The following is a 14,470-nucleotide window of genomic DNA, read 5'->3' on the forward strand; positions in this document are numbered from 1 at the left end:
GGGGGGGGGGGGGGGGAGGTGAGTTGTTGCCAGGCTCGTAAACGGCCAGGACACAGATAAGCAGATCTAATATTTACTGAGAGTGAACATTTACCAGCCCCGTGGAGGCCTCTTTCATCTCCCCGTTTATTGTGTACGCGGCGAGCTTTACTCCCAGGCGCGCACCCCCCAGGAAGAGGACACCATTGGCTGCACCGCCTCGGGATGAGGCCACTTTTCACCTCAAGGGAGGATATGAAGCCCCCAGGGGACGCAGAGGGCTTGGAGTGGTACCATGAGAGGGGAGGAGAGCTGAAGGGACAATTAATGCCCTATTGTGTGTCCGTCAAGCCATCCCCAACCGCCCGAAACACCCCGCGGCCCCCGCCAGTCCCGGGTGGAGCATGGCGCAGATATAATGCTGGGTTTCACGAGTGAGGCAAGGCTTACACAGACAGGCCGGCTCTTCACCGGAGGACAAAGGGGACAGCAGGCTCCAGGCAGCGCCAGGCGAGGAAGGGGTGAGTCGGGCATTGATGCAGGGGCACGTCTTGAGGAGGCCAGGGGGGGGCACACACATCCCCTTACTAGAGCGAGAAGGGTAATAGGAGCTATGCGCAGTACAGACCCAGCCTGCTAATGTTCCCACTCTGCCAGTTTGGAGTATTAAGGCGCATTTTTTAAGTATGTTTAGGAGCACAGCGAAGAAAATTTGATAGAAGGAAAAGAGAAAACTAGGAGTCATGCGACTATAAGAGCATTGGCATAAGTAAAGGAAACGTACATAGAAGAACGGATTGATCAAAGATTACAGCGGGCGCTCGTCATCTGCGTGAAGCTTCCCTTTTCAGCATTTAGAGGGCGAGCGAACATTGAATTTGCAGAAGATCACACGATGCTTCAGTTGAAACGCGGGCCTCGTCAGGCGCACCCTTTGAAATGTACCTCAAGCCAGGCTTGGTATTTTAACTTCTCATATACTACGTTACTATCTGCGGCACAATTAAATGAATTAAAAAAACTTGGCGGTGGGTAAGCCCAAAATTGAGGGTGCTCCTAAGTGGAATTGAAACCTCGACCAGAGTCTGCGTGAACGTTTGTTTAATTGTTAGCACTGGCCTAATGACCGCTTTACGCCTGTTAACCTCATGTGATTAAAATATACTAGTGGGCCTCAACCCTCTTCAGCCGTCATTTTTTTCTTTCAGACTTTTATATTGAGCGAACTAGACGTGAAGGTATCAGAGCGCTTTACTTGAGCACCATTTGCATTACAAACGGACACATTCATTTTGTTAGACACGGGGAGAATAAGAGATTTGCGCAGAATCACACAATGTTGAGCGTCGCAGCCGAGACTCGAACTGGCTTCCGCTGCTGCGAGGGTGTCTGCTCTCGCGGTCAGGCTACAGCCTCGCTGCTTTTCGCAGTATGGGACAGTGCGCGGTTGGTCAGTCCACTTCACCACTGGCTCTCTTCCACTGGTAGTGAGGGGGGGGCAGGATTCCCCTGTGCACATCTGCCTTAAAATGAGTGCTCTTCAGTGGCGGACCATTATGGAAAAGACTTCGGCAATGTTTTTTCTTTCCACTCTTTATTCTTTTTAGTTATCCTTGTATGTTTAAACCATAGCTTCAGGAAACAATAATTCTAAGCTAGTAGTGCCTTTGCTGTGCACTAATATGAATCACTTCCCAAGTATGTACCTTAAAACTAAGACGGGTCCCTGTGCCTGTTATATGTACATCCGCTCGCTAGAAAGTACCTGTTATATTAAAATGATCTGTGAGTAGTTTTTTAAATTTAAAAACTGCATTGCAAGCATATGGCTCCACGTTTAATGCACATGCTTTCGTATTTTTTTTTTATGACATATGCTTCTATTAAAAAGTAATTTAAGAAGTAATCCTTTCAAATAATCATTGCACCATCCTACCTGGCATGTAGGCTTTGCCAGTGCTTGTTGACTGGGCTGCCTAATCCTGAGGGCCTTTGCCCCTATTAGTATCGTGTGTATTTCTTGCTCCTATGGGGTCAGGCTTTTTACGTGATCTTGCGTGCCCTCTCGCCTGGCTTGTAACTTCCCTTCCACCCATGTGAGGGTGCTGTGGTCAGGGCCCCCACATGGGAATGAGGGGGTCACACCCTATCAGGGGCCGCCCTGCTTCAGAAAAAGTTATGCACATAGGGATGTATTTACAAGCCCCGAGCGCCGCCTTTGCATCACTGTCATTGACGCACCAGCAGCGCATTGGGCTCGCCCATATTTACAAGGCCATGTGAAGTCACCCAGAGTGACTTTTCATGGCCTTGGAAATATGTTTCCTTGCCAAGCATTACTCTGCTTGAAAGGGGCGTTCCATGGGTGTTGCTGTGGGCGTTCTGTTCCCAAGCAACGTCCATGGAACTTGACGCATTCCCAGATTTACAACATTTTGTAAAGCTGGGAGTGTGTTAGAAGCCTACGCCTCCCCTGTGGAGGCGTCAGGAGGCGCAACGAGGAGAAATACTTGAATTTCTCCTCGTTTTTGCCTTTTCTATGCGTGCTGCATTCTGCACCATGCATGGTAAGAGGAAAATGCCTTTTATGATTGTTTTTGTGTAGGAAGGTGTCCCTTTCTACTCAAAAATAATCATGCCCTCAGTGCAGGCTCCCTTGCAAAATGAGGCAAGGGTGTCTGCGCTGGTGCACGGCTGCTGTTTGTGCTCCGCCGCAGTGACGGACAGGAATGTGCCGTATCTTGTAGATACGGCGTATTCCTGCCCTTTTATTTTGACGCACGGCAGCGCAGCAAGAAGGCTTGCGGCACTGGTGTGCGTCAAAATATTTTTAAATTAAATCACAATTGTCTTTATTAATAAACAGGCCGCTTACATGGCGAGACCAATTGCAATTTTTTAAATACCTAGAAAAGGCTGCATTGTACAGCACAGGTTCAAAGTTGGGAACGTATTAAGGCATTTTTGTTTGTTTATTTATTGTGTTTCATGAAGCGCGATCATGACCATCATGGTGTCAGAGCGCTCTACAAAGAGGGTTGCAGTACAGTAAAATACCTGACACTTAAGATACTGTGTACAAAGAATTCAAGGATTCAAGGAGCAGGGTATAAAACAATAGGATACAATATAAAATAAGGAACGCTATACACAGAGTCCAGAGTGCAAGGTATAAAACAATAGGATACAATATAAAACAAGGAACGCTATACACAGAGTTCAGAGTGCAAGGTATAAAACAATAGGATACAATATAAAATAAGGAACGCTATACACAGAGTTCAGAGTGCAAGGTATAAAACAATAGGATACAATATAAAACAAGGAACGCTATACACAGAGTTCAGAGTGCAAGGTATAAAACAATAGGATACAATATAAAACAAGGAACGCTATACACAGAGTTCAGAGTGCAAGGTATAAAACAATAGGATACAATATAAAACAAGGAACGCTATACACAGAGTTCAGAGTGCAAGGTATAAAACAATAGGATACAATATAAAACAAGGAACGCTATACACAGAGTTCAGAGTGCAAGGTATAAAACAATAGGATACAATATAAAATAAGGAACGCTATACACAGAGTTCAGAGTGCAAGGTATAAAACAATAGGATACAATATAAAATAAGGAACGCTATACACAGAGTTCAGAGTGCAAGGTATAAAACAATAGGATACAATATAAAATAAGGAACGCTATACACAGAGTTCAGAGTGCAAGGTATAAAACAATAGGATACAGTATAAAATAAGGAACGCTATACACAGAGTTCAGAGTGCAAGGTATATAACAATAGGATACAGTATAAAATAAGGAACGCTATACACAGAGTTCAGAGTGCAAGGTATAAAACAATAGGATACAGTATAAAATAAGGAACGCTATACACAGAGTTCAGAGTGCAAGGTATAAAACAATAGGATACAGTATAAAATAAGGATCGCTATACACAGAGTTCAGAGTGCAAGGTATAAAACAATAGGATACAATATAAAATAAGGAACGCTATACACAGAGTTCAGAGTGCAAGGTATAAAACAATAGGATACAATATAAAATAAGGAACGCTATACACAGAGTTCAGAGTGCAAGGTATAAAACAATAGGATACAATATAAAATAAGGAACGCTATACACAGAGTTCAGAGTGCAAGGTATAAAACAATAGGATGCAATATAAAATAAGGAACGCTATACACAGAGACCGGAGTGCAAGGTATAAAACAATAGGATACAATATAAAATAAGGAACGCTATACACAGAGTTCAGAGTGCAAGGTATAAAACAATAGGATACAATATAAAATAAGGAACGCTATACACAGAGTTCAGAGTGCAAGGTATAAAACAATAGGATACAATATAAAATAAGGAACGCTATACACAGAGTTCAGAGTGCAAGGTATAAAACAATAGGATACAATATAAAACAAGGAACGCTATACACAGAGTTCAGAGTGCAAGGTATAAAACAATAGGATACAATATAAAACAAGGAACGCTATACACAGAGTTCAGAGTGCAAGGTATAAAACAATAGGATACAATATAAAATAAGGAACGCTATACACAGAGTTCAGAGTGCAAGGTATAAAACAATAGGATACAATATAAAATAAGGAACGCTATACACAGAGTTCAGAGTGCAAGGTATAAAACAATAGGATGCAATATAAAATAAGGAACGCTATACACAGAGTTCAGAGTGCAAGGTATAAAACAATAGGATACAATATAAAATAAGGAACGCTATACACAGAGTTCAGAGTGCAAGGTATAAAACAATAGGATACAATATAAAATAAGGAACGCTATACACAGAGTTCAGAGTGCAAGGTATAAAACAATAGGATGCAATATAAAATAAGGAACGCTATACACAGAGTTCAGAGTGCAAGGTATAAAACAATAGGATGCAATATAAAATAAGGAACGCTATACACAGAGTTCAGAGTGCAAGGTATAAAACAATAGGATACAATATAAAATAAGGAACGCTATACACAGAGTTCAGAGTGCAAGGTATAAAACAATAGGATACAATATAAAATAAGGAACGCTATACACAGAGTTCAGAGTGCAAGGTATAAAACAATAGGATACAATATAAAATAAGGAACGCTATACACAGAGTTCAGAGTGCAAGGTATAAAACAATAGGATGCAATATAAAATAAGGAACGCTATACACAGAGTTCAGAGTGCAAGGTATAAAACAATAGGATACAATATAAAATAAGGAACGCTATACACAGAGTTCAGAGTGCAAGGTATAAAACAATAGGATACAATATAAAATAAGGAACGCTATACACAGAGTTCAGAGTGCAAGGTATAAAACAATAGGATGCAATATAAAATAAGGAACGCTATACACAGATTTCAGAGTGCAAGGTATAAAACAATAGGATACAATATAAAATAAGGAACGCTATACACAGAGTTCAGAGTGCAAGGTATAAAACAATAGGATACAATATAAAACAAGGAACGCTATACACAGAGTTCAGAGTGCAAGGTATAAAACAATAGGATACAATATAAAATAAGGAACGCTATACACAGAGTTCAGAGTGCAAGGTATAAAACAATAGGATGCAATATAAAATAAGGAACGCTATACACAGAGTTCAGAGTGCAAGGTATAAAACAATAGGATGCAATATAAAATAAGGAACGCTATACACAGAGTTCAGAGTGCAAGGTATAAAACAATAGGATTCAATATAAAATAGCGTGAATGACAGTTTCATAATAGTTCGCTTATGATACTTGTTTTTTCTAGTAGTAATGCTTTAACTTCCTTCTTGAAAAGCCTGAGTAAGGTAATTGCTCTCATTGAGGGTGGAGGGGAGTTCCATATTCTTGGGGCGGCGGTGAGGTTTCCTTTATTTTGAATCTGGGTGGTTCTAGAAGGAGGGATTTAGCACTTCTAGAATCCCTTACGTCTCCTGAAATCTTGAACCTATTGGCCATGTATTTGGGACCCGCATTGTGTATAGCTTTGTGTGTTATGGATGCAAGCTTCATTTGGATCCTGGCTTCACCTGGGAGCCAGTTGAGGGCTCTGAGCGATGGGGCGATGCTATCGTAACAACAAGTACCTGTTAAAAGTCTTGCTGCTGCATTAATTGTCACTTTTATTGGGGCTAGTCAGGCTTGGGGTACACCTATGTGTGAGGCATTCTTATAGTTCAGTCTGGAGAGCACAAGAGATTTAACGGCTGGTTTGAGGTCCCTCAGCGGTATGACGGGTTTCAGTTTATTCTGTACTAGAAGACTAACCCTTCCAGTACAAAACCTATGCTTGACAAAAGGCGCACACTCGTGCACTGTGGTGCAAGGGTCTGTGCGTTGGCACATGGCAGCCAAAAGTGTGTCAGCGCTGTGGGGGGTGGAGGGAATGCTATATATCTTAGTAGATTTGGCACATTTTTCTCTCCTGCTTTGACGCAAGGTGGTGCAGCAATCAAAGTTGCTGCGCTTCCTTGCGCCAACTATTAGTAAAACTGTGGCTTATTGTAATAGGCAAATAATGCCATGTTACAACTTAAAAAAAATATTTCTCTTCAAATAGAAGTTCAGTAACATGTTTTTTAGGTCTCGCCTGAGCCAGCGCTTTAGCGCTGCTATGGCGAGAGCTAAAGAAAACGGGGATTTGGAAGTGCAAACTAGTGCTTTTCAGGCCTCCAAATACAGTGCATGTGTGACGGGCGCGCGCACCATTTGTCAGCCTGCTGATCACTTTCAAGCCGCTTTGATGTTCTCAGTGAGCCGCGCGGCCACTGAGAACATCAAAGCGGCCGAAAGTGATCACCATTTGCCACCCCCTCCCTTATCCCACTTCCTGCTTGTTTCTCGTTTTTTTCTCCCACCAAACCCGCGTTAGCGCTGTTTGTTCACTTAACAGGCTTACAAGCACTTCCAATAAGTGTCGCCGCTTCATCTTTCAGCCTTGCGGCCGTTTTGGGCTGAATATTTAACATATTACGAAGTTCCAAAGATTTATTTGCCACCCTGTTATTTCACTTAACTTAGCCGATCCTAGTTTAGTTTGCAAGTGCTTGTTTTTCAGCTGATCCTCTTTAGTTGCTGAAAACACAAGCGCTTGCAAACTAAACGCGAATCGGCTGAAAACACAAGTGATTGCAGCATGTGTCTCCAGCCTATCCTTGCCCCCCGCTCCGGGTTTCGTTTTTCAGCAAGCACTCATGCTTTCAGCCGATCCTTGTCCCCTCTGACCCCTCTCTCCTGGTGCGCCCTTAAATCCAGTCTGGAAGCTTTGTTTATGTGCACGCACACGTCTGATACAGGTTCGCCGTGGTTGGCTAATAAGATGAATGTTTTCACAATAAACTCCAGGTCAACATAGCCCTAACTGCAGACATCAGCAGGTATCTGTTTTTCTTCATTTTACACATTCCATATTCAACTGTCAACATGACTCATTTCAACCGAGTGCCTGTGTTAGGCATGCACAGCAGTGTCTTCAATAAAGATGCCATTAAGACGTTCAAAGCAACTTGGGCGAAGATGTAAACAAACGGTGCCATAAAAGGGGGGGCAGGGCTGACCAGGCAAAGTTAAAAAACGGATCTCCCCGGGTAATTCCCCATTGTTCATCAATATTCACCGTCTCTTCTCAGTCCCATAGTACACATCTTCACTAAAGGAACAACAGACATAAATGAAAGGAAAGAAGCAAGGCTGGCAGTAAAAGAGGCGCAGTTACTGCCAGCATTGCTTCTCGTAGTAAGCAAGGACTTTAAGTACAAAGTGCGTGTTTATGCACCGCTTGCAGGATTTCAAAACACATAAATAAAAGGCATTGTCATTTACAATGCCAATAGCTCAAACTCTCGCAAATGCGAGACCCATTGCATTGCAAATGCTTGTTTTCCTTGTGATAACAACACTAATGCATGGTATCCCTCATTCCAAGCAGTAACCTCTGAATTGAGAGGTAAAAAATGTCTAGAAGAAAAATTGCATGGTGCAGAAACGTTAATCCCTTACAGGTATCCTTACAAAAACTCGCCGCAACTCAAAATGAGTGTCCTGGTGTTTTATAGGTGGGTCCTGGCACACTAATGCTGTAGTTGTAATGAAGTTGCAGGTCAGTCTTGCTTTTTAAGTCGCAGCCTACCAGATTTGCTAAAGACATCTTGGGGACTTTCAGAAAATTGACCTAGGAATGCATTCCATCGGTTGATTCCAATTGGCCTTGTAGTTTGTAACTCACCTTTTCTGGTTTTCTATTTGCTGGCCTTGTTTGCTTTAGGCTCTCCAGGTTCAGTGTGTGCCTCCCGTTGCCTAAACCATATTTACTGTATTATTCCACGAACTCTCTTTCTGAAAAACAGGCCCTTAAATCTTGTTCTTATCTTGTCACATTGGGTGTGCATTCAAAGACAGAGATCAAATGTCAAGTTGTCTCTTCGAGGGAACTTGGTGTTTAATTTGCTTTATGCTGATTTCAAAGTAAGAGCACTTATAGGAAAGAGGAATGCAGATTTCTCTCCCCATGGAACACACTCGTGCCCCTCCAAAGCTCCATTTACAAGGCTGTAACACAACCCTTAAATAGCACATCATGTAACATGCAGGTGACAGATTATAATTTTAGCTAGATAGGTAAAATGTATGTTATGTAAAGTGTTCTGACACCATGCACTGGAATTAGTAGCTCTATACAATAATTGAAATTGTGATATTTACATTGTTATTCGTGCAGATAATGGGACAGACCACTACATCAGACATTCTTACAGTGCATGCATTTCTCTTATAAAAAGAGATGTGTGAAGTGATAGCAAGCTGTGAGCCATTTGCATCTAAGTGTGAGCCTCCAGACCACGCCCAGCCAGCATCAGACTGGAGCAACAGGAGGCCTGATGGCCTCTTCTTCCGTTCTCTAAAATTGATTTGACCTATTTGCGTTTTCACCTATAACCTACGCCAATGTGTTCTTTCAAAACAACAAGAATCCTCATCAGTAATATTTCATAACACTTTAGCGGATGTCTCTTTCTACCTTCCCTACTTTCTGCACACACATTTATGTTACTCTTTCAATTTGTGCAACAGGTGCAGTCACACAAGGGCAATCTGGCATCAAGGACATATTGAAAACAAATTACTGCTTCTGCTTCAGTTTGTTTTACAGGACATAAGGATATCATCTCTTCTGTATTAATGCCACTGCTCTCTGCACCACTTAACTCTATGCCACTGAACTCTACAACACTCTACTCTGCAACACTGCACTCTCCGTCACTGAACTCTCCCCCACTCTACTCTGCGCCACTCTACTCTGCTCTACTGCACTCTATGCCAGTGGACCACTCTACTCTACGACACTCTATACCACTGCACTGTACGACACTGCGCTCTGCAACACTGCACTCTCCATCACTGAACTCTCCCCCACTCTACTCTGCGCCACTCTACTCTGCTCTACTGCACTCTATGCCAGTGGACCACTCTACTCTATGGCACTCTATACCACTGCACTCTACCACACTCCACTCTGCAACACTGCACTCTCTGTCACTGAACTCTCTGCTCTCTACTCTGCGCCACTCTACTCTGCTCTACTGCACTCTATGCCAGTGGACCACTCTACTCTATGGCACTCTATACCACTGCACTCTACCACACTCCACTCTGCAACACTGCACTCTCTGTCACTGAACTCTCCTCCACTCTACTCTGCGCCACTCTACTCTGCTCTACTGCATTCTATGCCACTGGACCACTGTACACTTTGGCACTCTATGCCACTGCACTGTACAACACTGCGCTCTGCAACACTGCACTCTCTGTCACTGAACTCTCCCCCACTCTACTCTGTGCCACTCTACTCTGCTCTACTGCACCGAATGCCAGTGGACCACTCTACTCTGCCACTGCACTCTACAGCACTCTACTCTGCAACACTGCACTCTCCGTCACTGAACTCTCCTCCACTCTACTCTGCGCCACTCTACTCTGCTCTACTGCACTCTATGCCAGTGGACCACTCTACTCTATGGCACTCTATACCACTGCACTCTACCACACTCTACTCTGCAACACTGCACTCTCTGTCACTGAACTCTCCTCCACTCTACTCTGCGCCGCTTTACTCTGCTCTACTGCATTCTATGCCACTGGACCACTGTACACTATGGCACTCTATGCCACTGCACTGTACAACACTGCGCTCTGCAACACTGCACTCTCTGTCACTGAACTCTCCCCCACTCTACTCTGCGCCACTCTACTCTGCTCTACTGCACTGAATGCCAGTGGACCACTCTACTCTGCCACTGCACTCTACAGCACTCTACTCTGCAACACTGCACTCTCCGTCACTGAACTCTCCTCCACTCTACTCTGCGCCACTCTACTCTGCTCTACTGCACTCTATGCCAGTGGACCACTCTACTCTATGGCACTCTCTGCCACTACACTCTACAGCACTCTACTCTGCAACACTGCACTCTCCGTCACTGAACTCTCCTCCACTCTACTCTGCTCTACTGCACTCTATGCCAGTGGACCACTCTACTCTATGGCACTCTATACCACTGCACTCTACAGCACTCTGCTCTGCAACATTGCACTCTCCGTCACTGAACTCTCCTCCACTCTACTCTACTGCATTCTATGCCACTGGACCACTGTACACTATGGCACTCTCTGCCACTACACTCTACAGCACTCTACTCTGCAACACTGCACTCTCCGTCACTGAACTCTCCTCCACTCTACTCTGCTCTACTGCATTCTATGCCACTGGACCACTGTACTCTACGCCACTCTATGCCACTGCACTCTACCACACTTTAATCTACTGTGCGCAACTGCACTGTATGCCACCTCACTCAATACCACTTTACTCTACACCTGTGTACTTTATTTTACACCATTGTATTCTAAGTCAATGTACTCCACTATACTACATGCCGCCGCACTCTTTGTCACTGCATTCTACACCACTCTAGTCTAGGCTGCTCCACTCGACTCTGCACCACTCCACTATATGCCTCTACTCTATGCCACTCCACTCTACCCTCCAGCACGTCACTCTACTCTGAAACAATCTATGCTACAGCACTGCACTCTAGGCCACTGTACTCTATGCTGCACCACTCTATGCCACTGCGCTGTACGCCAGTCTACTATAAACCACTGCACTCTGCCCCATGTACTCTACACAATTTTTCTCAACACCAATGCACTCTACACAATTGCACTCTATGCCAACTATTCTGCACTACTGCACTCTACGCCACTATGCTCTGCACTGCAACATTTTACATTACTGCACTCGACACCACTGTATTCTACGCCGCTCTACACCATTGTGCTCTACGTCATTGCACTCAACGCCACTCTATTCTACTCTTCACCACTGTACTGTATGCCACTGCTCTCTACAACATTCTACTGTACAACACTCCACGCCACTGCAGTCTGTGCCAATGCACTCTACGTCAATGCAGTCTCTGTCACTGCACTGTAAGAAAGACACTCTACTCTGCAAGACTGCACTTTCCACCACAGAACGTTTACAATACTCTGCACCACTGCACTTTATGCCATTGCACTCTACTCTGCACCACTCACCTCTACACCAATGCACTCTATGTCACTGTCATTTACTCTGCACCTGCACTCCATGACACTTCACTCTACGCGACTCTATGCTACACCTCTGCACTCTATCTTGCGCCACTCCATTTTACCCTGCACAACTTCAACCCACTTAATGTTACTGCACTCTACGCCACTTTACTCTACTTTGCCCTCTCCACTCTACGCTATTGCACTCTACGCCACTCCAATCTACTCTGCAGCACTACTCTTTGCCATGCTCCTTACTCTACACCACTGCACTCTATGCCAATGCTCTCTACACCACTTTACTCAAAACCAGTGCTCTTTAAGCCACTGCACTCTATACTTTACACCACTTCACTCTAGGCCACTCTACTCTACTTTACTCTTCTCTACAACACTCCATTGTGTGATTCTCTGCTCCATTAAACTCTACTTTACTCTATGACACTCTACTCCAGTCTATGCCACTTACAACACTACTCCACTCTACGATGCTCTACACAACTACCTCTACACCACTCCATGCCACTTTACTCCACTTTATTCTAAGGCACACTGCTCCACTCTACTCTACTCCCCTCCACTAATCCACTCTATGCCACTCCAGTACTCTTCTCTACACCACTCCACTCCATATACTCCACTCTGGCACTCTATCACACTCTACTATACGACACTGTACACCACTTTGCGCCACTCTATACCACTCCACTCTACTACACTACTTCACTCTGTGCCACTCCACTCTACGACAACCTACTCCGCTCTTCACCACTGTACTCTACAGCACTCTACTCCATTCTACAGAACCCCTTCTACGCCACTCCACTCTGCTCTATACCACTCAACAACAATCTATGCCACTCCACACCATGACACACTACTCCACTCTGACACTCTACTCCACTCTATCTCACCTTGCCACTACTTGTATTTTGGGGAAAGAAGTGAGCTAGTTTGCTTTAAGCATAGTGTGGAGGTCTGCACTGCAGACTCGGCCCTGCTCCTGCCACTTTGCCACTTCTGTGTTAATGCCTACATGTGAGAATATCTAGCGGCCTCCTGTGACAACATGCCCACGTCACACCGAAGGAATGAATGTGTGGTTTCTACAGGTACATTCTCCAGTTGTATTTTTACTGGGCTGTAACGGCACACTGAGTCAAAGAGGGGCTACACTGCACAATAAGGACATTATAGTGCAGAGAGTAAATCATGTAATCATATTCTTTGACCAAAGTAAGCCTAGTGTGGCGGAATCCATGCCAGATTTTCCAGATATCAACTTGTGATGAATGTACACACAGTAGGCAGATTCACAAATATGTTGCTATGAGTAGGTGTGATTTACACTTTTAGCACTCCTACGTCAATGTTGAATTCCAGGAGTGGGCCATAAGTTGGAGTAAACCAGGAAGGAATGCAGAAAGAGTAAGTCACAGCAAAATCTGTGTGGATCAGGCCTAATGCAAGTAAGTGGAACCCATGTACGCAGTGCGTGGATACCCTGTATTATGCAATAGGTAACACGTGATGGAAATAAGACAAGGCTAGTGCGTGGCACAGCTCTTGCTCAATAGATCTTGGCACTGTGCCACAAACCTTTGTCCTGTAGGTACACTAGGCCGGTCCAGGGTGGAGACTTTCTGTTTAATTGTGTGAAAGAGTTTTGGTTGTCCCAGCCCATGTTTGGTGCCCGTGCTACGTCAGATTTTAGAATCGCTGTGTGCATGACTCTGACCCAGAGAGGCGTTCCATGAATGCAGCGTGGGTGTTCCCACGCATCCACCTGTAGATTTTGGTGATTCCCTGTAGGAGAGTAGGACCTGCTTCACATGGGTACCCCCACCTTTTGCTGGTGTTTCACTGTTTTTCGACCTTAGTCTGGCTGTGGCCCTGCTAATCAGGACCCCAGCCTAGCTGCTTCCTCTCTAAAATGGTTTCCATGTACATTAGGTACATTTCTAATTGGATTCTGGAGTGCCTTATAAGCCCCTAGTATATGGTATACTATGTACCTAGGGCATAGGTACCTCAGAGGCCTACCAGGGGCTGAAGCATGTATTATGCCACCCCTGGGAAGCACTCCAAAATGACACCACAGGTCTGCTACTGCAGCCTGGGTAAGGGTGTGCTTGCACCCCTTATAGTGGTATAGGCTACCTATATCCACATATTATACAGACACATATAAACCTATAAGCCACTCCTATGGCAGGCCTTGACAATCCTGAAGGCAGAGTGCTTGGTTTTATGTGAGAGGGTGCCCAAGCATGAGCTGAGCCCCTCTGCAGCTTTCGGAAATCTTTCCTTATGACTGTTCTGTGATACAGCTATACCATATACTCTTCAGGTAAATGCTAACTTTGGAATAGCTGCATCAAAACATATCGTGTTTGGTGTCAAACACTTTGGAATACTACCCCCCTGCCAGTTCTGGCGGCGGGGGTAGCATTCCACCCTTCTAGAGGGAGAGACATGTTCACACTGGTCTAACCCGGTAGGACTTTCCTGAGCCCTGGCATCACAAAATGGATGCCTCTGCCACAGACACAGGTCTGGCCTCCTGCTGCTGACCGAAACTCCGGCAGGGGAGGCCTGGGCATTAGGTTTCCTGTCCCAGGGAGGTGTAACTACCTCCCCAGACAGGCAGATGTGTATTGGGGCTGGGCGGGAGCACTCTCTGGTGCTTTGAAGTCCTGCACTGAAGCACACTTGGTGTCCCTGTGCATAGTCTAGTTCAAACCGGTTGCAGGGGCTACCTGCCCCTGCTCTGGCGCGAAACTGGACTAAGGAAATGGGTGTAACCACCACTCTTTCCAAACCCTCCCATAGGTGGGTCCCTAGAGTATGTCCAACCCCCAAACTTAGTATAAG

At 44.7% G+C, this 14,470-nt stretch overlaps 1 pseudogene across 1 annotated transcript in view; it reads left to right on the forward strand.

Annotated features, from left to right (window-relative positions):
- The first annotated feature begins 246 nt into the window (after nucleotides 1–246).
- Nucleotides 247–14,470, forward strand: part of LOC146835240 (selenoprotein P-like) — a 47,819-nt pseudogene continuing 33,595 nt past the window's right edge. The window contains exon 1 of the transcript XR_014960697.1: nucleotides 247–500. The product of XR_014960697.1 is annotated as a selenoprotein P-like (transcript). The remainder of the gene's footprint in view (nucleotides 501–14,470) is intronic.

The sequence above is a fragment of the Triturus cristatus genome, chromosome 4_2 (assembly GCF_964204655.1).
Source record: "Triturus cristatus chromosome 4_2, aTriCri1.1, whole genome shotgun sequence".
NCBI lineage: Eukaryota > Metazoa > Chordata > Amphibia > Caudata > Salamandridae > Triturus > Triturus cristatus.